The sequence below is a fragment of the Erithacus rubecula genome, assembly GCF_903797595.1.
Source record: "Erithacus rubecula genome assembly, chromosome: 14".
In the NCBI taxonomy this organism is placed as follows: Eukaryota; Metazoa; Chordata; class Aves; order Passeriformes; family Muscicapidae; genus Erithacus; species Erithacus rubecula.
Window position 1 is genome coordinate 14,448,282 of NC_136666.1, and position 26,122 is coordinate 14,474,403.

The 26,122-nt window shown below is 38.5% G+C and overlaps 2 protein-coding genes across 2 annotated transcripts in view; both read right to left on the reverse strand.

The window, feature by feature from the left end:
- DNAAF4 (dynein axonemal assembly factor 4) overlaps window positions 1-26,122 on the reverse strand; it is a 227,520-nt gene that overhangs the window by 82,475 nt on the left and 118,923 nt on the right. The gene's annotated exons all lie outside the window — the stretch shown is intronic.
- The window catches only part of PRTG (protogenin), a gene marked incomplete at its 3' end in the record, with an annotated part of 71,746 nt that overhangs the window by 43,843 nt on the left and 1,781 nt on the right, over window positions 1-26,122 (reverse strand). The window lies entirely within an intron of this gene.

Sequence of the window (26,122 nt, forward strand, 5' to 3'; positions counted from 1 at the left end):
AATTGACTGGCATGCAGCTGGAAACCATATCAATTATCAGACTAACAAAGTTCAAGTCAATTCAGCTAGTTTGGGACAGCCTTAAAAAATCTGACTGCAATAGGAAATTTCCAAATCAACTTTTGGTTCCTGACTCACTTTAATAAAAAGCATTTGCAGAGTTACACAAGTTCATGTGTGGCAAAAAAAGAAAAAAGAAATCAAAATCCAAAAAAGATCTCAAAATAAGTTTTAGCAGGTGAGACTACTTTTATCCCACCAGTCTGAGCAGTCACCAAGCTGAGCCTGATGCACAGACCATCAATATCATTTTGAGTATCTACAACTTAAGGAGTTCACAATATTGAGCCCACTGAAGCAGCAGATCAATAGAAATTCTGCAGCTAATAGCTAAGAAATTGATCAGTTGTTGGATTTCCTTTCTCACCAACAGAATTAGGTTCCACTCTTTGCTTTTTCTTTCACTTTTTACCAGTACCAGGTTCAAGAACACATTCAAATCCCCACAACATGCATAAAGGTGTTACAACAGTACTCTCACATTTAAAGCCTATTGGGAGAGACATAAAAACAGTTCTTGCCTTAAACAGATTTTCTTTTGACTGCAAAGGAATCATCAGAAGTACAAAAGAGACTTTTTTACCTATTTACAAAAGCTCAGCTTCACAAAACACACTCGGTACAAGGCAAATAAGGCATATAACCTGCACACACAGCAGGTTGTTCCCATGTCTCTAAACTTTCTGCCTTTGCTTTTACTGGATTTCATGCCATTCCTCCACAAAATAGGTGGGGAAAAAGAATAAGAAGCAGGAATAAAAGGAATCCAAGCTTGTCTTATTTCCTTCCCTTCTTCATTCTAATTTCTCCCCACACAAACATTTTTTCACTGGAGTCAGAATAATATTTCCATAGAGCCATTCTTAACAGATTCTCTTTCTTAACAGAAAATACAATGCTTTGCATTCTTCATTTATTTGCTGAAAGTATGATGCAGCAAACTAGACCAGCTTGCTCACATTTCAAAATAGAATCTCTAGGAATGTAATTAAGGCATAAATGATATGAACAATCCAAACCAATGCAATGTGAATTTCAGAGCCATCCTGTAGCACAGCTGCTCCACAGCCAGCAGCATGAGACAGGATCATTGCAACAAGGCAGGAAGGTAATCACACAGGCTTACTGAAGCCTTGTCACAGCTTTAAAAGTTTCATCTCCATTGGAACTATAAAATTGCATCCAGAATTTTCTTATATTGGTACAGTTACCTAAAGAGACACAGTGAGGCAAATGTAAAGGTTTTCATTTATGTATATAAAAATAATTATTTAATTCCATGCACTTAGTAATTACAGCTGTAGACTAAAGACAGAAATGAGACTCTCAAGAACTGCAAAGCAAACTGAGGGCAATTAGTACTTCACAGACCACAAAATGCCATCACAATAGCAGGCAAGAATTGGTTCAGCTACACTGTATAGAAAGTCCAGTGCAAGCTGTTAATTGAAGCAGATATGCAAAAAACATTTTTCCGCCTGAACAGGAACAATGTCTTTCCCCTGAAAATTCATCTTCAAAGAATTTAAAGACAGCAAAATTCACAACTAAGAAGAACTGCACAAAACCTTAAAAAAATGTTATTAATGCTACCAAATGTAGTTGGGGTTTTTTTTTGCTTACCTCTTATCTAAGTTTATACATTGTTTATCAGTTTAGCTCAATACTTGCTCCCTCTGCATCTTCCTTACACTTCCTTCCTTATATCCCTGGTTTCTTCTTCATTCTGACTTTATTTGTTCCAGTAAAATCTGTTTTTACAAGTCTACTGCTGTCTCATGAAATCTGACCTCTTTGTAACAGGCTTACTTTCCTGGCAGCACTGATTCCAGCTCAGAACCCCAAGAACAAGCCATTAAAGCAGAGCTGTTAAGAGGCCAGAGCTCTATAAAATGGATAAGAAACAAAGTCTCAAGAGACATACCCTGCTCCCAAAAACAACCCTGCAATGCAATAAATGTAAGTGCCTTTTTATTTGAGTTTCCCTCCCATCTTCTCCAGTCTATTTAATCATTTTGTTCCCAGATTTATAGCCAAAAGAAAATAATTATTGCTACTCTGAGAAGCTGATGCTTCCACTCTTTTTAACTTGCAAGATACCAAACGCTGCTTACAGAAGCAGAAGACAATAATTATAAACTATTTACTTGTACAAATTCTTAAAATTTATGTGATAGGTGTTTGTGTTTGTATGGTTCCTTCTGAGAATGAAGATCTTTACTGGGCAGAACTGTGTGATTTATGCCATCAATGTTATCTATGCAGAGAAAAATCAGACTTCAGTTCTGATATGAGTTCCTTCATTCACCATTGAATAAAATATCCACAGGTTCAAAACCCAAATGATTGCTTTCTGTGACATGTTAATGAAGTATTAGAGAACTGCTGCTGATGTACATGGATTGATTACTATCCTGCATCATGTAAAAACTTTCTGTGTACCTAAGCAGGTTTATAGATTTAACTATTAAGGTACAGAATAGTCAAACTTAAGAAGCTCATGCCTCACATCCTTTGTTTGCATGCTGCAGCAGTCCTTCACCAACTTAAATTATGAAAAGGACCAAACAAACAAGCACAAATAAAAAAGCAGCACAACACAGTCCCACTTCATTCCCTCCTGGAATGAAGCCCTGAAGCTTGCTGCAACACAAATCCAGTGACCTGTTCCCTTACACACTGGATTCTCCACTTAGACACTTCATGTCATTATGGACTCATTTTCTGAATTAGCTTTCTTAAATTGCAAAAGAAATTCCAACAACCAACATGCTGATTACTGTTTCACCACACCTGACTCTAGCCTAAGACCAGACTACAAATATGAAATAAAATCCTGTAAGAATGAAAGATAAACCCAGAACTGAAACAGTAGCACAACTAACCAGAATGCACCAAATATTGAGAAACTCTGCAGCACATGATGGTGGTGCTTAAGTGTTTCTCAAGAGATAATGTTCACTCAGAGAGATTAACTGCTCAGGTGGAAAGAACAGAAGTGGATAATGTCATTTGTACAAGGCATCTGTTAAAGCTGGTGAGAATTTCACAATAGCCCTAACCCTTCAAGTGAAACCAAGAATCTTTCCATTATTTAAATCTCTCTGGTGAAGAGATTTCATTTGAGAAAAAAAAAAAAAAACAAAACCTGTATGTTAAAGAGAAGCTATGGCTTTTCCCAAAGAAATAGATTTCAGGGAAGCACATGCCAACTCTTAACTTTTTGATCTAGTTTTTGTGATGCACTCTCTCTGAAACAGCATTGAAAAATCCACCAAATACACACACACATAATATTTTAACACCAAAGCAAATTTGGACATATTAGAGTTTTAGCAGTTTCTAGTTCTTGTAGGAATGAGACTTAAAAGAGATTATGAAAAGAGCTCTGCCATGGTTTTGGCTATATAGACACACATTTCCAATTATTTTCTGCTCAAATGTCACACTTTGTTCTGAATCTGGATTTGGAATAAACTTGATATGAGTATTTAGTGGCAGATCCAGACACTTGGCAGGACTGCAGACACACAGCTCTTCTGCATGTGGAGTACACAGGGCTGGGCTTCATCAAGTGATACAATGGTGAATCTTCCCTGAGTTTCCCAAGAGATGCTAGCAAAAATTAAGTTTTTTGGAGTCCAAGTTCTGCTTATTACATGGAGCTCAGAGGTGAATGTCACACAAATACAGCAATATGAAAAAGATTTTCATCACTGTAAGTGAAAAGGGATTACTGTGGAAGGCCATCTTATATGCACTACCACAAGCAGAGTGATTTCTTACACTCACTCTTAAAACTTTTATCAAGTGTTGTTTGGCCTAGAATTACCATTTTTAAAGTGTGAGGCATAAAAATGAGAGATTTCAGAAGAACCTGACCTGTAAGGAAAGATTAAAAGAGTCAGGACATGGTTTGGCTCTGGGAAAGGAATCTCAAGAGAGAAGTGACAGCCTTACTGATTAATGAGAGTCATTGCCCCCTGCTCTCCCTAATACCTCCCTGTATGTTTGTAAGACCAGAAAAAGCAAGAAGTTTTAGCTCCAGCAGAAGGAGTTCAGGTGAGGCTGCTGAATGGAAATGTATTGGCATGGAGCAGGGAAATAAAGGAGGAAAGTGCATGTGCAGAATTTACCCCACTCCCTGGCAGCACATCCCCCTCCTCTAATGGCAATTACTGAAGGCAAACCACTGAGCTGAGATGGAACCAAGCTCCATCTCCAGGGGAACTGATATCATCCAGAACACATTTGGCCCTTTCAGGCACAAAGGAAAAGTGTCAGTTCATTCTGTTATTAAAGACTGTAATCCAAACAACATACTGGTAATGGCATTCTTATACATTTCCAGAGATTTAATTCTTCTGATAATTTGCAAAGTGTGGCTTTTTCACTCAAGTCAGCTGTTATTTTTAACTTTTGCCAGAATTGAAAAACAACCTCAACTAAAATACACATTTTCTATAACCTTGCATTTTAAATAGGTCATTTGAAATTGCACATTATTGTGCTACTATTGGCTAAAACTTTATTAATTAAAACTAAATATATTAAACTAATCAAACCATGCTGAAAGCCTGATACTTAAACTTAATTGGAACAAAATTAGTTGCTTTTTCCCCCCCAAAATGAGACACATTAAATCAATAAATAATCAGATAAATCATACAGGCTGCTGACATCACTGCCCACATGTGAAGAAATCAATGAAAATTCTGTAGAATGCTGTATCAGGTGCTAAACTTATCACACAAGAATTTTCAAACTGTATTTTTCTTTCTCAGTGTTAATAATCGCTGGCAGTAAAGGCTCACACATTGCTATGTTAATGAGTTGTGCTAGCCTAACAAAAATCAACTGATAGCAATAAAACAACTGCACAACTTCTCTCTCCTTCTCCCAAAAATCTTAAACCAGGGAGGGGACTATAGTGTTCATAGGTTTTTTCCCAGATATAATTTAAGGCTCTGGGGATGGTTGGGTTGTTCCTCTCCCTTGCACACTGAGAAACACCTGTAGGAGGGAAAAGGGGAGGAGAATAATGACCCATCCTGTTCCTGCAGGAGGGGACAGCAGAATCTCTTGTCCTGGTCTAATGCACAAGGAAGTCTTGATTAGATTGAATCTCCAGCAACAGGATCCACAGATTTTAATGTCCTTGAACTAACCCAGGCCCAACCATACTCCCAGTGCCTTTCTTTACACTTCAAACAAGCTTTTCCAGACAATTTCACTTCCAAAGGTAGCATGCATTTTAAAGGACTAATGAACCAGTTCACCATAGTTTTAAAATTCATACGTGTGTGTGTATAGCATAACTGCAATATCTCACTTCACCTCACTGATATCTTGGGAAAAGCTTTGCTAGAATGGCACCTTGTACCCTCTAATCCCAATTTAAACTAAATCCTTTTAATGTGCAACAAGGAGATTGCTGCTATTAATCCCCAGATTTTAATGAGGTAATAACACTAAACTGTTAAACATGACTTTAAAATCAGTATGCACTCAAATTGCCTGGAAATGTGATCATCCTACTAAAAGGCATTCATTTTACCTTTTTATTTTATTCCCCAGCTTCCTATTTTAACATTAATTCCTGCTTTTCCTTTGTTCTTTCAAGCTGCTTACTACAAACTCTTAGGAAGAGGGCAGGATAGGCAGACCTACAACAGCATGGCAGAAATACACTGGTCTGCCATGACTGTGACATGTTATTTCTCAGTATGAAAAAGAAAATAACTTTCCTAGGAAATCTAGAGGTTTCTTAAAAAAAGTGTGGGAAAAAATGACAACAAATTCATATATTATGTAACAGAAGAGAAATATCTGAAGGAAGAAAGAAAAACAAGAGAGAGACAAAATCAAAAACAGCTTTGAATTACTGATGTAAAATCTGAGGAATTCCCTTTAGTATGAACACTGTAGCAGCAGTTTTCAGGACGATGGTTCAGAATTGCACTGAAAAAGGAGTCCAGACTCAAACCATTGCCTTATAATTAAATAATAGAGAGGTTAAATGAGACTGAAACTGCCACATTGATTTGACACTATCAATAATTGATATGGGAAACCTAATAATCTCTCTATCCCACAATTGCTTTAACCATTTGCCATCTAGAATCTCCTAGCAGGCATTTTAATATTTTAGAGAAGGTGGATCAGAATTATAGTTTGTACAGAACACAATAACATTCTACAGCAATCATTCTGATGCTTTGGAAAACTCTGCAAAGTGGGAGATTAAAAAATTGCATTTTTATGAGCTGCTGTCTTAGCACTACAGCTTGGGTTCCTGAAAACACAAACTTAAACAGAAATTATTATTAATAATAATAATAATAATAAAAGGCACAAATATTTCAAAACGCTAACAAGATTAGAAACTATTGTTACAGCATGTAAGTCACAAGCATTTAATATGAGCCAGATTTGGCCATGAAAATGGACATACTGAAAACTGACATTCCCTTTAGACAAAACTGATCCTTCACACCATGTGCTCCTCACGTTTCAGTTCACAGAACAGTAATGTTGTATCTAAGGGCAAATTTTTCTGAGGCATTAGCCTTGCAGGCTAAACCCTTTCAAAATCACATTTTCCATTTTGGAGGGACCAGAAAATGCTCTGCACATAGGGGCAAATACAGAAAGCTTTCACTAATAAATACCAAGAAGAGCCAGATGAGGTGATGAGTGAGGATTTGGGCCATCTGCCCTTTCTGCTATTCTCAGTTCATTACTTCTGCTCTGGACTAATCTTCTCCCAGGTCCTGACTGCTCAGCTTTGCACAGCTTCCTGCAGTTTGCATCCAACATAGTGCCAGACAACCTGGGAAACTGCTCTGCTAAAACTTATGGTCACCTTATTGCAAAAAACAATTACCCCAAGTCCACCACATACTTACTTCCACACTAAACTAAACAATGAGAGAAATGCAACAGAGGAAGTAATGGAAAAGGTAAGAAACAAAGGTATGTTCTCATTTTTCCTCTCTCATATTCTTGCCAGCTTGCACAGATATCTAAGAAGTGCAATGTTTGGCATCAATTAATTGCAAATTAAGGTGCAAATCACCAGGAATTGCTCTCCAATCTCTGATAAGAAGGGAGAAAAGAAATTATTAGCTTCATATACAAAACCTGTATCTATAAAATACAGAGAAAAACTGTTTCTTTGTGCATTAAAATCTTTATCCAATGTTGTCCAGTGTCTCTGCTTAAAAAACTGAAGAATTTTAAATTTTCCCATTCACAAACTACCTACTATTTTTCTGGTACTGAAGAATGCTGTAATCTAAAGGCAATGAAATGGAGAAGCAAAGAGGTCAACAGCCTGAGCACCCTCGAACAAAAGTTCCCTTGGAGATGTCAGCTGCAATCTCATTTGTTTCCTCTAACACTTTCAGGTTCCCCTGCTCCTTTCTTTAAAGCTCCTAATTCAGTGGCTGACAAATGATCATTTAAAAAATCCCTGTACAGGAATAACCAACTCTGAATTTGTCCACTGAAGATCACTCAGCTCTCCATGGTTTGGGCTGGGACTAGATTCTATAAAATTGCTTTTGGCCACACACAGGCAGTTTTCACCACCAGCTTCTCAAAGTTAAGACCAGTCTGAAGTTTCACATACAGTGTTTTCTCTTCCTGAAATTCCAGAAATCAACTAGGCTATTCTGAACCAGGTTTTTAGGGAAATGTGCTCATTTATCCTTTCTTTGCTACACTATATCTTTATTCCTTCATTCTTACAGTATCCTCAAAAAGCAGGAAAATATATTGTCTTCTCCACTGTTCTGATTTCAGTTTAAAACCACAATATACACATGCAGAATGGAAGCTTTGAGGGCAAGTTTCTGATCTATTCCAGTGTAGAAAATCAAGAGAAAAGGACTCAAGTGGCTGAATCTTGAAGACAGTTCACATGAAAAGAGGAAAACCTTGAAAAGTTAAGAAGAAACACCTCAACATCACCACAATACATCAGGAATCTCTCTGATACTGATCAATTTTTTCAAGGATAAAAGCAATCATTTCTTCTCGGGATATTTTGTACTACAAGAAAGATGCTCTTTTCTTTTGCTAAACAGGTAGCACTAAATTTTGGAAAATGTTAACTTTAGCAACAGAAAGAGCTCATAATTAGCATGTCCACTCTGTATGTTACAGAAAAAAAAAAAACCTCAAAAGAAAAAGAAGTTTTCTTTTAAAGAAAGCTGGCTTCTCAGAAATGGATAATCACTCATCAAAAAGTTCTCTCCAATGCAGAAACACACACAGGAGCAGAAAGGCACAATTTGACAAGGTGACTAATAGAATGTACAGTTCCCTCCTCACTTCTTCAAACCACTGGAACAGACACAGAGCTTTTATCCACGGCATATTAACATAATTGGGACAATAAATGGGATGCTGGGCAGCAGCAATGTGCCAGAGAAATAACAGGAGGATCCTCACTGACACACTACCAATCCATGAATGCCTTATTTTACAGTTTGTTCTCCTGCCCATCAGGTGCTCCTAGAGCCACACTGAGATGAGAATCCAATATTGCAATGCAAGGGATGCATCAGAATTCTCAGTCTGTGAGGTGATACACCCAAGTATTTCTATTTACTTTGGTAGAAGGAGCTATCAATATTGCAAAAATGCTACTCCTACAGCTGCATGCAAGCTATGGGTACACACACTGTCTTACTACATCTGTATCATTTTATAGGAGGCAAAAAATATACCACTGACACCCCTCCCAATAAAGGCAGACAAACATCTCACCTCAGGAGTTATCACTAGCACTGTTTTAAAGGAATTAAAAGCTTGAGGCTTTGAAATATGTGTCTCTATATATTCAACAGTTTATTGATGGTGTGACTGACATTCCTCACCAAACCATGTAAACAAGCACGAGAGATTTGATCTTTTCACTTCTGAAGGCATCCCAGCTGGGGTTTTCCCTTCTCAGTCTATCTATCATCCAGGCAACAGTGTGTGGCCACAGAAGGCACAATAAATGCTAATGCACTTATCAAGGAATTCCCCTCTGCTCTTCAGCAGACAAGAAGCATAGGAAATAGGAGAGAAAAGGCTCACAGTAAGCCACATTAACCAGCTTCAAAGCTCTTCTACTTGTGTGGCTGCTTGCATTCAGCAGAAAGAACACACCACTTTCTCCCTTGCAAGGACTGATTTCCTTCAGCAGTTTGCCCAGTGATTGCCTTCTAGTATCTCTGCTTAATCCCACGGATGCCTTTCTTTGGAGATGCTGCCATTCTGTGAAGAATTAGTTCTGCTTAATAGCCCAACTGTTGCGTGGGGAACATCCAGCACAGTTTTGCACTTTACAACATGAAGACAAAGATCAGAACACAAGCAGGATTTTGCAACAAAAGACACATCCCTTCACAGCTAACCTAATCAGGTATCCAAACAGAAAAACCAAAAAAAAACCTCCACAAAACTGAACAAAAACAACAAAACCAAAATAAACTCGCACAAATCAAAATAGAACGTGAAAGATTTAAAGATTGATTCTAAAGTTCCTCAAAGAACAAGAAAAAATTAATAGTCGTTCAACACAACATAGAAAAGATAATTTCAGCACTTTGTAACAAAAGTGGAAGCACAAATCTGCCCCATTCTGACCAATGAATTTCATTTCAGATGCCAGCTGAAGGGTGAGACCTCCATTTATCAGTCTTGTATCTCTAAAAATTAAGTAATACTATTCCTGGCTGAAATAAAAGTAGACCCTAAGCAGAATGCAAAACCCACTCTTCAGCTCAGCCTGGCCAGCTCATCAATCAGAGGAAGCAGCAGAGAGCACATCCCAGGCCAGGAGGGGGGCCCCACACATTCCTGTGTGCACCACCCACCCTGAGCCTTTCCTCACATCTGGGCAAGGCAGAGCAAGGGGCTTCATTTCATACAGTGGCAAACTGACACCATCCCCACATGAATGAGTGTAAGTTGATATGGTGGTGCTGTTAAATCTCCAGACTGTCAGAAATGCTATTCCTGAGAGAGAGGAACACTCTCTGTTTTTTGCTTACAGTGTTTCAGAATCAGCATCCCAGGATGAAAGAAGATTTCAATGCAAAACGCTGAGCAGGGGTGCTGGGAATCCAAGCCCTTCATCCCCCTCTCCAAATGTCAACATTTCCTCATTCCCACGGGGAAAAGAAAGAAGAAATGCCTCCACTCTCAAGGGCCAAATGCCTGCAGCTCATTTCCCTGTCACCAAATGCCCCACTACTGCATTACACAGCCCAGAGATCTCACCCAAGAACAGTCCTTCAGGCAAGGGTAGTAACTAACAGTTAAAACCTGAATGTCCTAAACTTTGAGAGCAGCAGGGAGAAAATCAGAAACAAATATCACACACAAAAAAGAAGGAACAAAAGACACTGTCAGTACTATCTATTTATGGAAGCTACTTAAATCCTCTAATTAGATGTTTACCTGAAAAGTTCCTGGAGGTACAGGAGGGGGAAGTGTTTACAACTCTTGCAATTTTCAAATAAAATAAATCAGAAGTGCAACTTCCAGATAAAATTATTTTGCCTTCAATGTCTTTAGAGGAAGTCACCTTCTCTGGCTATTGACTGCTTGGGTGACAGGCAATCACTGGACTCTTGGATTTCCAGCCATGTTCTACTAAGTAGGTAATACATCCAGTTATTAGATTACTTGCATTTTCCAACACACAGTGACAACCCATTTTTTCCTTTCCATGATTTTTAAAAGCTCATGTTTGTTTCCAGCTCAAAGCCACCAGGGAAGCACTGAGGGAAGTGTTATCAGGGAAGCTGCTCTCCCCATCCCAGACATCCCATTCCAACTTGGAACAAGCAATTCCCAAGCAAGGGGACTGAACCCTGGGAAATGCAGCTGCTGGCAGGAGAGGAATACCACCAAGCTTCTGTAAAAGAAGGCTGCCTACTCAACAGGTGTTTCACTTATCCCAGATTTCTGGCACAGATGTAGAGATGTACAACAGAGAAATGTGAGCACGGTTAGATTATCTCAGACTTCCATCTTCTCTTGTGCTCTTAAAGTAGGTAAGCCATTCATTTATCTTGACAAATACAAAATTCTCCCTTTTCCAAAAAAAAAAAAAAAAAAAAAAAAAAGAGGGAGAGAAAAGGATACAACAGATCAAGCTTCACTGTATTTTCTTCTAAATTATGCACTTGTACTTCCATCAGCAGATATAAAATACCTTGGCCTGGAGCCAATCAGAAATCCCTCATAATACATTCAATAAGCCAAATCAAAACAGTACATAGCTTATGAGAGTGGGAAAAAGAAACTTGAAGGTCGTATTTCATCTGCTGCAGCTCGTGGTGCTCATTCAGAGGGAGGCAGGAGGTTAACTGGCAGGATCTGCTCTCTAATGCCTGTTATTTCCAGTGGAAGGAGCTAAGCAAGGAGGTGATTTGCTCAGTACTTCGTGAAGAGGACCAGAAGGAGATCCTAATGCTAAGGAAACACAGCCCAGCTGGAGGGCAAATGGAAAGAGGAGCCTGAAACTCACCTCCCTAGCACAACTCAAAGTTGGTTTTTTGGACTTATTAGTTGTCAAACTGAAAACATGATTCAAGTTCCATAGTGCATGGAAACACCTTCCTAGTTTTACAAAAAAGGGAATTCTAAACCAGCAGAAGGAAAGAGCTCTCCTGAGCATTGAGAAAATGCTGAGTTTGTACAACAAGCTACTGTTTCAGGTGAAAACAGGTATTAGAAAATATGAGGTTCTACCCTCAGCTTTACCATCACCTGTATAGTTTGGAGGAAAGTAACTTATTGGTTTGATCCTGTCAAATTCATTTTCTTCTCACTTTTCATCCAAAACAGAGGTAACACACTAATCTTTTACTTACTTGACGCTTTCCTGGATTGCTCAAAACCATGTATGAGACGTAGTAGGAACATTAATACTCATATAACATACACATTAAATCTAAGAGTGAGATTAATAGTAATTAACATTCTTAACTCTGTCATATCAACCAATCACAAAAATCTGTGGATTTTTTGGCAGAAACACAGTGGGGTGGACAAAACACAGAAACGACAGGGAGAAACAACAAAAACAGACAAAACAACCCTATTGCACTGATGGAATTGAAACTATCTGTCCCTCTCCATGAGCACCACACTGCCCTGATAAACTAAACCTCTCTTTGACTGAAGGCTGAATTAAAACAGAGCAATGCAGGAACTCTTCTGACCCAAAAGTAATCCACTCAATCATATAATGCATCCCCTTCCTTTTAGTAAAATGAATGGCCCTCCATAGAACCTTTTTCTTCCTTGACAAGTCCTTGACAGAAGAATGTGAATCTGGACAGTTAAATGAATCAATCACCAGCTGCTAGTCCAGGGCCAAGATGGTGAGCCCAGGGGCTGCCAGAGTTCACTGACCACTGGGCAGAGCAGGACAAAGGCTGTGCCTCTATGAATAGTCCACTCCTGGGATCCAAAGGTCACTCAGCTGCCTTGGAAACGGTCCCCTTTGGTTATTTAAAGTTCTCAGGCTATTCTGCCACAGATATTATTGTTTCAGGTGGTCACCATCTTTCCCCATCACAAATTTGTGAAAGGGCAGGCAAGTATTTAGATAAACAGAAGACAATGGTCAACATGGTAGCAACTAAACAGTGAGGAAAGGAACAATTAAAATAAATAAAAATAATGCTTTACACCTCCCCATAATTCCAGCTTCTAAACAGGCCTATAAAAAACATCCTCAGAGAAAGAAGGTCCCAACACCCAAAGGTACAGATCCCCAAGAGGGTCTAGATCTACACATTGCAATGAAAGCACAAGGTCCTGAATACTCAGCTGCCTTTGAGATTCTTTACAAAAATCTATCAGGAAAAGCAACGGCAACAAAAAACCAAAACAAACAAAAATCCAAGCAAGTATTGGAGCTTTTCTCTAGTTGTGACTGCAGGGCTGTTATTTCCAAAAATATGGGTCAATATAAGACCTGCAGCCTAACAAGCAAGTGGTAGTCTAGGCTTTGTGGGGGAGTAAATATTTGTGAGAAGAGACAGAGCACATGAAAGAGGAGGTGAAATCCACAGGTGCCAACTCCTCCACAGCACTGGAGCCCACAGTCCTGCCTGGCACCTCAAAAAAACTCTTCTCTGCAGCAACAATACACCTGATTTCATCTCAGTCAGATGACAGAAAGAGTAAATTTTGTATTGACAAACACATATATATAAAACCTGAGGACTATTATTATCAAGTTAAATTTATTGCTAAATACATGCTCAGATACCAGTCCACGTTTTGGTTGAATCAGAAAGTTCTCACAAATTTACTTGTTTAAGAAGTTGCCACCACATGCTCTGCTACAAATCTTATTTTCATAACATCCTGCCCATATAAAATGCTAATATTTTCAAGAATATTTATTTCTTTTTTTTTTAAATTACATACATCATTAGATAAATGAAGCTAATCCCTAAACTTTCCTACTCATACATTCAATACCTCTTACATGATGAAAATTTCCCAAATGCTCAGAAGTTGGGAAACTGAAGAAATGATGCTGTTTATGTAGCTGATTTGTTCTGTTTATATCCATGCTTTAGGAAACAATACAAGTGCACAGTCACACTTCCCCCAGTATTCACAGCACCAAATGAATGGTGCTCACATAATGAGCATCTATTCAATATTTTGTTTTCTCCTCTCTGTTCAGTGTATGGCCTCATTCCTTGTTTATCACACTGTGTTCAGCACTGCCCTGGACAGAGTTAGCAGCTTCCTTCTGCCTTCCCTGCAGGGCTCTGCACCACAGTTCTTCACAAATGTCACTGCACCCACTTTCACAACACCTCCAGATTACATTCTATTATTATTTTATTTTTACTATTGGGTATGGGAAAACATTTCAATGAGGGAATGAAACATTCACTAAATTTAGAGATCCAAGACACAAGACTGATCTTTCAGAGCACTCCATGTGTTGCAATCATGGACAGCTCCCCCAGCCTGCTGCAGCTCCAGCTGACCAGACCTCAGATCAAATATTGAGGCTGTAAGGAATACAGAATACATAATTGAAGACTTCCCATGAAAAGTCAGGACAAGTGGACTCATGTCACACATTGCAGAAGCTTCTGGCTGAAGCAGAAATGCATTTTTAATACTCTAAAGAGATAATAATAACTAGGAGAATATTCTTTGTCTTTCTGAACTTCCCAAGGGAAGTGCAGAGCTGCTGGGTCCACATTCCATGTCCTGAGTGATCAGCTGCTCTGATGGGCACACTCCTGAGTGAGTCTCTCCAGATCCCCACCAGGTCCCCTCACTCCACAGATGCTCCTCAGCTCTCCCTCTTCCCACCAAAACCCCTCCAGACACATGAGACACTCACACCTCCACCTCACCCCCTGCCCCTCCCAAACTTCCTCTCCAGGTAATTAGAGCTTTGTTTCCAGCTTTCCATGCCAGCTGGTTTCTCCAGGCAGTGTTAGATCACACTTCAGCTTCTCATTAATGCAGAAGAGGGAAAAAAAAAAGCAAGCCTACATCTGTGCAGGAGTGCTTAGAGTGAAAGCCCAGCTCGGTGTTCACAAGCAACAGGCTCAGCACAAACATCACCTCCTGCCTTGAGCTAGTCAAATGGAGTAAAGCTGTGGGAACACACCAAAAAACAAAAAAGGTTTGAGATTTTTCTTCCTCAGAACTTATAGGACAACCAATTCTAGTCACAGCAACAACAAAAGCTGCTTCCAGAACACAAAGACCCCAATAAGTTCCATGTCTTTGTTCCCTAAGTAGATATTTCCATAATGTCCTAGTGAAAATAAAATACAGAAAAAACCAGTTTCATCTTCAGTTTGATCTAGGTAACAGGATAAACAGTCCTGATGAAATATACTATATTAGAAAAACTAAAAAGCAGAGATGAATACTGACATGACAAATTTCTATCCAGAAAATAAGCAACTACAGCTCTACAACATAAATATTTGGTAAATTTAAGATCAGAGTGCCACTAGCCCCTTAGAATGAAACAATAATTTGTACACACACAAATAATAGAGCAGAAGAAAAGTCTACCACTGTTTTATTGTTGTTGTTTTTTCAAGAAGCATCAATAGGTTTCTTCTCTACTATGCAAAAATAAAGTCTGGCAGACAATTCTTTCTTGAAGCAGGCAGTGGGGTGACTTTTTATGCCTTCTTAGAAAATCATGGGATGCTTTTCCCATTGACAGAACTCTAGATAGGCTCTGCAGTTCTTCAGAAACATCCTTGCAAAAAGGACCAAACAATTCAAACCTATGTCACCTTAACTAGCATAAATATTTCAACTGTTTTAAATCAACACTTTGGTGAGGTTACCTTCACATGGCTGTTTCTTGAGATGGTCAGAGCTCATCTAGCAGCCAAAAAGAGAAGGCAAGCTCTCCCCAGATGGACCCAAAGCCCCACTGCTCCTGTCTACTTAACTCTAGCAAACTAGTGGGCTGATTAAACTTCCTTATGTTTCACTGCAGGTTCTTTTTTTAATAACTTCATTTTTGCATAATGAGTGGACTTTCATATCTAGTACACAAAAAACTCCACAGGCTACTTACTACTAATGAAGGTCATTAAAGAAAGTGTCAACATTATAAACATTCATCTGAACACAAAGCACAGATTTTGAACATGTTTCATTCTCTCAGTGGGATCTACTTCCAGGATCTCCTTTGGTGCACAAAGTATACACAACACTAAAAGGCTAAATTATAAACTATAGCTAATAAAATTTTTTTTGTTCTGTTTAAAAACTGACCATCTTCAATAAAATCTCTGACCATAAAGGAGTCTAACACACTACCATGAGCTCCATAATGACACCTAGTAGCAGATTAGATATGTTGCCTTTATTTTATGATTGATAATATAGGGGTTCCTCTAGTGTGTACATGCTTTTTCTATTATTATTGTGTATTTGTCTTAAATAAATCCATGCAAAACCAGTAATTATATTGAGGGGGGAAGGGAAGATAAAGCCCTGTTTAGATTTCAGGGATTCACCATCTGAAAGCTTTTATTCTTCCACAGTGAAGGAAAGTTATGACCTTTGACATGTGGCCATGGTGCCAAAGAAACTGCTCATAAATGTGTGTCAGTAAAGAAGCAGAAATCAATAAATTCATTTAATCCAGTGAACTATTATGTAGTGGGACACAATATATGTTCAAGAGCCAACTGCTCTAATCTTTCTCTCAAAAGACAAAAATTTTATGTAATGGATTTTTTGGATATTCAATTTTTTTGATGGTATCTTTAATAAATATTTTGGTCAGTTATGGCACAGTTTTTTAGTCCATTCATTTCTGCTTGAAAGATCCCCAATACAGCTGGATTCAGGTGGCACAACAGGAACACTGGAAGGCAGGCAGACATCCTATTAACAACCTCTACCACTACCAGACACAGGAAGCAAACACTGGCAGATGTTAAAAATGTGTATTTTTTTCCACAATGGGTGCTCAAGAGCAGAAAAAAATGAAATATTGTTCATCACTCCAAACAAAGTAATTTCAAAAGACCACACAAAGCACTTTTTAGGCTTTCAGCAATGCATCTGGTCACCTACCAAACACTAAGAACCAGCAGCAAGCAGCACTGGGTAAAGATTATGACCATTAAAAACAAATATTAAGTGCCACGTGCTGGGAATGTCACAAAACTCCCATCAATGCTACTGAGAATTCCACAGTTAATTTCTTGTACTCTGTGGGATAAAACTGAGCTGCCTTCCTGGCACTAATAAAAGCAGGATCCACTTCCAGCCTCTATTGAAGATCAATGATAAATCTGCTTGCAAAGTGTGGGCTACAGGGCTGTTTGCATAAATAAGCATTAAAGGAAAAGGAGAAGAAAGAGCTGGTCATATGCTCACTCAGGCTTTGGGGAGGAGGGGGAAGGAAGTTTCACCCTTGTAATTTGGGACACTCTAGGTACAAAGTTTCTCCTGGGGCAAAATGACAGAACTTGCAGAGAATATTTCCAGTTAACATCAATTTACCGGATGTCACGGACAAGTTTAATGAACAAAATGATAAATGTCTGTCAATGGCTTCATAAAGCAATGAATTCTCCTCACAAAGGACATACATAATGCACAGCTCTGCCCCAGGCACACGCTGCAGTTATTAGAGCTTTACTGGAGATCTTGATGGGAACAGTGAAATGGTAATTTCATAATTTACCCCAGTTAATTTGCTGATAAGTCATCTAAGCAATTTATTAATATGTTCGAGATTGTAGGATTGCAGGATTTCAAATTCTTCTGCATATTCAAAGACTTAAATTTTAAGGTTTCTTTGAAAAGATAATGGGTTATTTGAAAACTTCCAGTTGTAAGAAGTTGTAAAGAAAAAAACAATACTGTGTAACACTGACCTGGTTTTATTGTACATTATTGCAATGGCTATTAAAACAGCTTTTCTTATTCATAACTATTGTCTAATTTTAAGTGACAGGCAGACCACCTGAGACAAGATATTACACTTCTGTAGAATCATTTTTACCTCATCTAAATTTGGGGTCAAAACTGACCTCAAAGTATCTTATGACACTTCCCTCCTCTGCCACAGCTGTGAAAATAAGCTCCACTGGAAAACAAAAAAAAAAAAAAAAAAAAAAAAAAAAAAAAAAAAAAAAAAAAAAAAAAAAAAAAAAAAAAAAAAACCAAAAAAAAAAAAAAAAACCAAAAAAAACAAAACCCTCCTTCCAGGCATCAGATAGGAATAAGGAAGGAGGGTCACCAGAAGCACTTCTGCAGATCCAAAGCAATAATGTAGCACACAGTGGCAATTTATAAGAGAAAAGGAAAAAATAAAAACTAAGTAAATGCAGAAAAATGAGCCTGCACCTGACTTGAGAAAGAAAAAAAAGAGTGAGAACATGGGAGAGGACAAAAATGATGAGAAAATTTCTATGCTAGAACAGATCAGCAAATAAATGGAAAGCTTTGCTGTCTGATATTTTTTTCTCTCCATTTTAAGGTGTACAGAAAGTGTCTCAATACAGCTTAAACCCACTTTGTAAAATATGATTATAGATAACTTCTGTGATTTTAGAGGGAGAAGATGGAGCATTGCTACCTCACACAAGTAACCCATGCTGCAAAGGCTTAGATGTAAACTGTTTTTCTAAACTTATTTCAAATTGTTTGGACTTTAATCTGAAATGGCTCAGAGTAGAGCCAAGAAAACCCCAGAAATCATGAAGGTTTTACACAATAAATTCTAATCTACTGGAACGAGAACAAACATTATCAGTGTGATCAGGATTAAAAATTAAATTTGAAAATACAAAGTTGCTTCTGTTTACAGGATCCTCTCTGGTTTCCAACATCCATTCATCACTATAAACAAGATGCACACCACAGGCTGTAAAGACTTCTTTAACTTCCCCCCAGCTATGTATTAAAAGAACACCAGATGACATGTTTAATGCTTGTAATAACTTACCTCTTATTACCTCTTGTAATAAAGTACCTCTTATGACTGGTCAATCAGTAATTGTTTCTTTTAAAACTCTCTCTCATAAGCAAATCATTTCACAAATCATTTCAAAATTAAAGAGTAAGTTTCTAACACTTCTAAGACAAGGTAAATTATTGCTATTATTAAATTCTAAATAATAATTTTAGCATGTTCTGAGGTTAGAGGACTAGGACAAGTTTTGCTGCTTTGTCATCAGTACACCACCCAGTGTAGCTTGCAGCTAAGACAGACTTTTCTCCTTTCTAAAACACAGATTTTGCTCCAGCTAAAGCTGCAGTTCCAAAAGTCTTGCACATAATGGAATTTGCTGCCATGCCACCATCAGAACACAGACACAGAGAAATGCAATGTTTTGAGATAAACCCCATCCTACCACCCTGTAATCAGTCAGTACATAAGAAGTTTTCTTCCTAAGATTCTGTAGATGGGCAAATACATCAAAGACCCTCCCTGCAGTTGGCTTCAAGCTTTTCACAACTCATTTCTGCCACCATTCTAAACCAACCATCTCCCTCCTCACTGTCCAGGAGGATTGTGCCAGGACTCTGATGGCAGACACTGCTTTCAAACACAGTTCTGCTCCAAGGCTGGAGGTGTCAATTGCTCAGCAGTATTCTGCCATTGAAAAAAATTGGTAGAACACAAGTCAAAATGTAGCTGTGAGGTCCTGAGAGGAAGAAAGTTGATTATCATTGTCTGTTTTGTGTCCCAGGAGTCATTCCTTTCCTCAGAGCTTTTCCCACATGCAGAAACACTGTCATAAAAAACACTTTCAAATAATTTATGAGGGAAAAAGGAGCATTTCACTACTTTAATCAGAGGAAGTCAGTTCAAACATGTAAATGCAAGAATCATGACTGCAGAAAGTTAAACAACTGCACTGTTTGCTGACATTTCTCCTCCCCAGTAACCCTGCCAGAGAAGGTGAAGTAGTGTCGTGGTACATTGCAATTTTTGCCTCAAAAGATTAAATTCTGATAATGGATATAAAGTTGTTGCCATCATTCCTATGTCTTTCATAACAAGTTCATTTTCAATATTTAATTTCTCAAGTTGCAGTAAACAAGCATCTACTTACTGAATACTAATGCTACAAAGTTCAGTTTAGAAACAAACTTGCTCAAGCTTAGCTACCAAAAGAATTACAGGTTTCGCATCAGCCAAAGTCAGAAAAGACCCTGGCCACAGGGAGAGCTTTAAAATTTGTTTAGTGTAATACTGGCACACCAAGACTCAGAAACACTGCAATAAGATATGAAGGCTACACATTCTGGTTTTGATAATCAGATTCTAAGTGAATTTCAGGAGCAGACCTGTTCCTCTGGGGGAAATGATACCCAGATTCTATTTCCCTAGAAAGGTGCTCTGATGTGTCAAAAAACTCTACCAGAAGGACAAGAGGTGGGCACTTGAGAAACAAGCACTTTGAACAGGCCTTGAGATGCTTGCTGTATTATCCAGATGCCACTTAGTTTATTTTGTCTTTGAGGGCATTTCTGTTGTTAAAAAAGAAAACTTCCACTCACCTAAGACCAAATTTGATTTCATTGATAAAAAAACAACAAAGCAAATAGAACAATTATTGAGAGTTATGAACCAAAGTGAAAGCACCAGTAAAAAAACAATCTGTCCAGTAATGTTTATTTTCCTCTAATAATTTAGGAAAGTCATCTCCCTCCAAAGTTTTTACGCACAGAAAAAACAGGGGAGGAACTTCCAATAATTCCATACATTGAGTCACAGGCAAACTGTCCATACTCAGGTGGTTTCACAGACATCTCTTCCCTAAAGCTGCTGTTTATGTCTTTAAAAAATAACAATTTAATCCATACAACCAAAAATTGTTTCCACTACGGATGCAGGTTTTGGAAGGCTGCCAGATGGATTTCTAACTCCCAACACAAATGATCTAGTGTGATTTTTTTTTTTTTCCACTCTAACTCAATTGCTGAGACAATCAGCTTTAAAATGTAGACACAGTTTAAAATGCTGCTGCTTAAAAGCTACCTAGAGGTTGACCCTAGTAACTAATGTTGACCATACAACCCACACTTACTCAACAAAATGTGGAGTCTTGACATTGTTGATTACTTTTTCACTTAGGTGGTGATTACCAGTTATAAAGACTGGAAGCAATCAATCCCAATTTAACAGCTGGGCCTATTGATGAAACAAAAACAAAACAAAAAAAAAAAAAAATGCAAAACTAAAAAAAGATTATGTCCACAGTTTTGGAGATAAAGTGTGGAAAAAATATAAAATGCCGAGGAACACAAACAAATACAAAGCACAAGTTTGTTCTACAAGGGGCATGACCATATTTCTGTAGGAAAACGTTTAGTAACTTTTAAATTCTTCCTCCAAGATTCTCTTTTGTGATTGTCTTAAATTGTTCTGCACACCATCAATAGCCACAGCTGTTAAATTGTGAAGACGTGACAACAAGTCTCTAGGCAAACAACTGCTCAGAGTGAGATCCTTTTCTTTAGGATAATCAGAGCTGGCTGACAAAAGGGGGCCTTGCCTGAATGGCCTTTCAACAATTTCTACACCAAGAAATGCAGAGAAAAAGGGAGGGGGAAGAGAGGGAGCGGTGGGGGAGAGCTCTGCAGGAACAGAGCAGCATCTTTTCTGCCACACATTGCTTTGCTAGCAGGAATCCCTGCAGGATTGTGCACACAGAACTCGCACCAGGTAAGGAGTGAAAGCTTTTGGCCACAGCTCTGGGCAGCATCCAGCACAGCACCGTGTTTCCCTTCAGCATTTCTCACGGAGGTTTTATTAGCTCCAGAGTGCGCTGCCAAAAAGATGGTGCATTCTTTTAAAAGAGAAGCTTGTAAAAGCTTTGCACATCGTAACGTTACGTTGATAAAAACTAGTAAATAAACCCAAACAGCTTTGGTCTGACTAGCTAGGTAGAAAAGCAAGGGCAGGGAAGACCTCAGTCTGGCATTAGGCTTGACACAAATTTGAAACTGAGGTGTGGAGGAAACCCATAAAAAGCTCACCTCTCAAGTGACCTGGTAGTGGAAACAGTAACTGCTCATGTTCACTTTGCTAAGTTTTACACTTTTTTTTAATCTTGGTTACAATGTAAAAGCCCATTCCTTACTGTGTGGAAGAGCTCTTACAAGTGCAGGCCAGTCATTGTTGAAAAAGGAAGGAATGTTGTTGTAATGCCAACAACAAGGAGGAAAAGAAACTAATGGTCATGTCTTAAAAGGATGCTGACAATTGTTTTGTGCTGCAGGACTTCAGGTGAAATGATGCTTGGGGAGTTGTAGAGGAAAATACCATAATAAAAAGGATTAAGAAAGATGGTATTTCCCAGTTTTCTTATTTCTTCAGGATATCTCAGCTAAAGAACAAAACTCTTACTGTTCTTCATCGTTATCAACTGACATTGCTGACTAAGACATTGGGACCTCATCCTCCTACCTAAAAATACTGGAATTTAAAAGCACTAAGGATCAGCCACGTGCACTCTCAGCTTAGAAACAAATTTTCCTCTCAGGATATTCAAATCCACTAATCAAAGCAACAGCAGTAGGGCAGCACTTGTCAAAACCCAGACCACCAGGTTCCTGGAGCTGTCTGTAACCACACCAGCTCTACAGCAGCAAGACTTTGCTCTTTCAGTGCAAGAGTATTGCCTACAGCTGCCATTTGCCACATCACTTTCACCTCAGTCCAAAACCACTTCTGCCTCCTAACACCACCCTTCTTTCTCACAGTTTGTACCTCTCTCCATTTCTATTTAAATAATTAAACAGAACTTTGAGTTCTACATGCATTTGGAAGACACCTGAAATGACAGATTCCATAGAAAGTGAAAACTGTATTGACAGACCACATCTATCAATCCTATTATTTTAAGGTACAAGATACAGAATTATTTTTCAAAATATCAGTAGCAGAGGAGCAACAGTTTTGCCTACACATTTCACAAAGGCCATAGTTTGATGAAAGCTTCATTAACCTTCCCCTGTCCCCACTAAGCCTTCCCACCTCCACTTCAGCCCTCTCAGTTACACCAGTGCAGTCACTGAGTGGCTCCAAGACAAACCATATCAGGGAACACCATATTTTGATTTAATTCTATTATTTTAACCCAGTGAGTTAGCTACACATGCAGCTGTGCCCACACAAGGAACAGCACAATGCCAAAATGGGAACAAACAGCTAGAACTGCTAAGGAAACATGATTGTCACAGCACAGAGAGTCTCAGCTGGATGCACCCTTCAGTGTAAATATTTAAAAGCAGAGCAAAAGATGCTATTAGACTATAAAAACATAAACATGGCCAATTATTGGCAGGACAGTGAGACCTGAAGTCCCATCACTGCCTCAGCAGGTAAGCAAAATTATGAACTTTCCAGCAAGTACAGCCTGCTGTGTGCAAAGGGCCCAGCATCCCACAGGCTGCAGTGAGGGGGCACACACACATTTCCCTCCAGGAGCACGTTCCCAGGAACCTCCTGCTTGCATAACCTTTCACTCTTGTGAAATGTAGAAACCTGTGCAAGAAGAATTAGACTTACATTTCTTCTAATTCACAAGCATTAAAATCAATTCAGGCAAGTTACAAGTGGAGAAAGGTTTATCTAGGAATGCTGTTTATATACCATCCAAACACCTCAATACTTCCATTTCTACTTCTTGTGAAAAGACATAAACAGTGAGCAACCTATCCAACCACTGCCCAGTGCTTATCTTACCAGCTTCTCTATTTTCCCTGAATAATATTTGATTGGAAGTCTAACTTTATTTTTACACAGACTCTTAGTTAACTGAGGTTGAATAATCAAAATGTTAAAATGCAGGAAAACAAAAATCTCAGCTTGTTTACTTTTGACTGGTTCAAAGTTGTTCCAAAACGACTTTCTCTAAGGTCTACATTCCCTTTTTATTCTTTTAAAAGAGATCTCTCTCAGTAGCAGTGGCAAAAGCTGAATTTTGAACAAGTCATGGTCTTAAGTAGTTCCATTTTCCCCCCACATGTTGCCTCACAAAGAAGCAGACAGGACCCTCCTCCTCCTCTGCCCCCACATCAATCAGCCAGCTTTGGAAGTAACTACAAGCTTGTACTGAAACTAATATTTAGTTCTACCTAAGCACTACCTCAGCACCAGAGTTTCCTTTTTATAAAAGTAGGGGGGATCTCACAAAAAAAAAAAAAAAAAAAAAAAAAGCCCTAAATTAGTCAAATTCTTTTGTGCATGGATGAACAACAGGAAAGCAAAGCCTTGGGGCCTCTGGGGAGGAACCCTGTCCCTGCAGACCTACTCTGATGTGCTGGGGAGATAAGGCTCCATAGTGACACTTAAGGAAAGGCCTGCTCACATTTGAATTTCTGCATTCCTCAAGAACAATTCATGGCAATCACTAACTTTGCAGAGGAGCTACATGAAAGCTTTGGCCAATGAATGAGGGTCATCTGCTCTTTATCACAAGGGTAAACCTCATCCTGGCCAGTTTCTAACCTTTTAACCCTGTGAATTCTTAATTTGCACATGAATAATGGAATTCTTGCCAAGAGTGCAACCTTCAGCTTCCAGTTTCTAACTTTAGAAACCAAGACCTGATCTTCTTGTGTGTTCAGATCTTAAACTCTTGGACAGATTAAAGTTTTTGATTTCCAAATGCAACACTAAACATTACAATTCTGAAGCAAAAGATAAGCTTATTGGCAAAACCTCTGACCAGGCAAAGTAAAAGAACATCCTCACACCCTGCTGCTACCAGTAACTGAAGAGAGCATTTGCTTTTTTCCTCCAAAGAAAGAATGCCCATTTAATGCCTATTCTCCACCTGTTTAATATGTATAGTTCCTTCTGTACCCTAACCACAAGGTAATTTGCCTTTGCAGCAACAGACAACTACTTCTAAAAAGAAAAATTGTAAGGCTACAAAATCCCCCACAAGACTTTAGTTTATTTCACTTAAAATGTCTGCAAAGTTCAATCAGTTCGTGAGAGCAGGCAGAAACACTGTGCAAATGACAGAGAAAACTAATTTTGCACGTGTTTTATGGGCTCCAAATCATCACAATACAAATTGCTGCCCAATTTCACAGCTTTACAGTAAAGATGACATTCTGAAACGGGTCAGATTGGTGCATGACTAAAGAGAAGAGACTGCTACACAGGATAACTTCATGTTTGGCCACTAGTTAACCACTTAATCACTAAGTCAACAACACCTACTGTGATCATTATGGATCCACTATCTCTTCTAGTTTTCTCCAACAGCCATAGAAAGCCTTTCAAGTATTCAAAGAAGAAAAAGAAACCTTTTGTCACACAGAGAAGGGGAGGAAGGAAAAAAAAAAAAAAAAAGAGCTGCAAAACAAGAATCTCACTCCACAGCAAGCAAGCTATTGGTTCACAAGATTTTCTTGGTGAAAATCAGCAAAATTAAATCACCTTTCTGATGAAATAATGTGTATGTGAGAAACAAACATTTACAAAATTCAGAATAAAACCAAATACTACAATTGCATTACCAGGCTATTATACTATAGTGCTCTCTGCTGTTCCAGAAGTTCTCTGGTATTAGAGCTCATCCTGCAATGTCTCAAATTTAAAGTAGCCCTGAATTTTCCAGTGCTGCCCACAGAATCCATCAGCCACAGCTCAGCTTTATGTGTGAACAACAACAAAAACAATCCTATCCTCTCGAGGAGGGTTTTCTTGTCTAATTTTTAATCACAGTGAGACTCTGAAACTTAGTGAGGTGAATTTCAGTGTTAAAAATTGTAATACTTCATTTTTCACCATTATACCAAAAGCACCCAGGAATTACTTAGTCTATCAATCCTGTATATGAGCGAGATAAAAAGCAATTAATATGTAGGCAGGTTTTGCAAATGGAGAGTTCAGAGTTTCACATTCATACAGGACATGAAAACTCAGCACTCACTTGGAGCCACCTGCTTCCAGGATGGTTTTGAATCACCCTGGCTCACTGAACAAGACTTTTCACACCTTCCTGGGGGATCTCGTGGACAGTTTTTACATCAGGTCAGAAGTAAAACAGAAGAAAATCTGACAAATGTTAACATTTACACTTTTTTAATGTAAGCTAATGTACCAATTTCATTAACTAGTTTCAGACTGAATTTAGTAAAAGCTGCAACTTGGAACTCACGTGAGGTTTTCACAGAGGTACCAGCACTAGTTTGATTCAAGTTGCTACTAAGAACAGGGTCGAAGAGGTCAAAGGAAGTCTTTTCCTATTAGATTAAGTTCATCAGTTAAGTCCTATTATAGAGGGAACATGAGAACACTATATAAACTGTGTACTCTCTGTGTTATACTTTCTTTGAAAGGAAAGTTTTCTTTACTTTGCCAGAATTTACTTTTCTTTGAAAAGTACATTCCCATATACTTTTGGGAAGCAAAAGGAGATCATGCAGTAGAAGTAGTCTAGTGGCAAAGCTCTGCACTGCCATGGAAAAGGGCACAGCATTCCATCCCTCACACACATCTCTTGCTCAATGTTTGAAGATGATAGGAAAATGGAGGGCAACA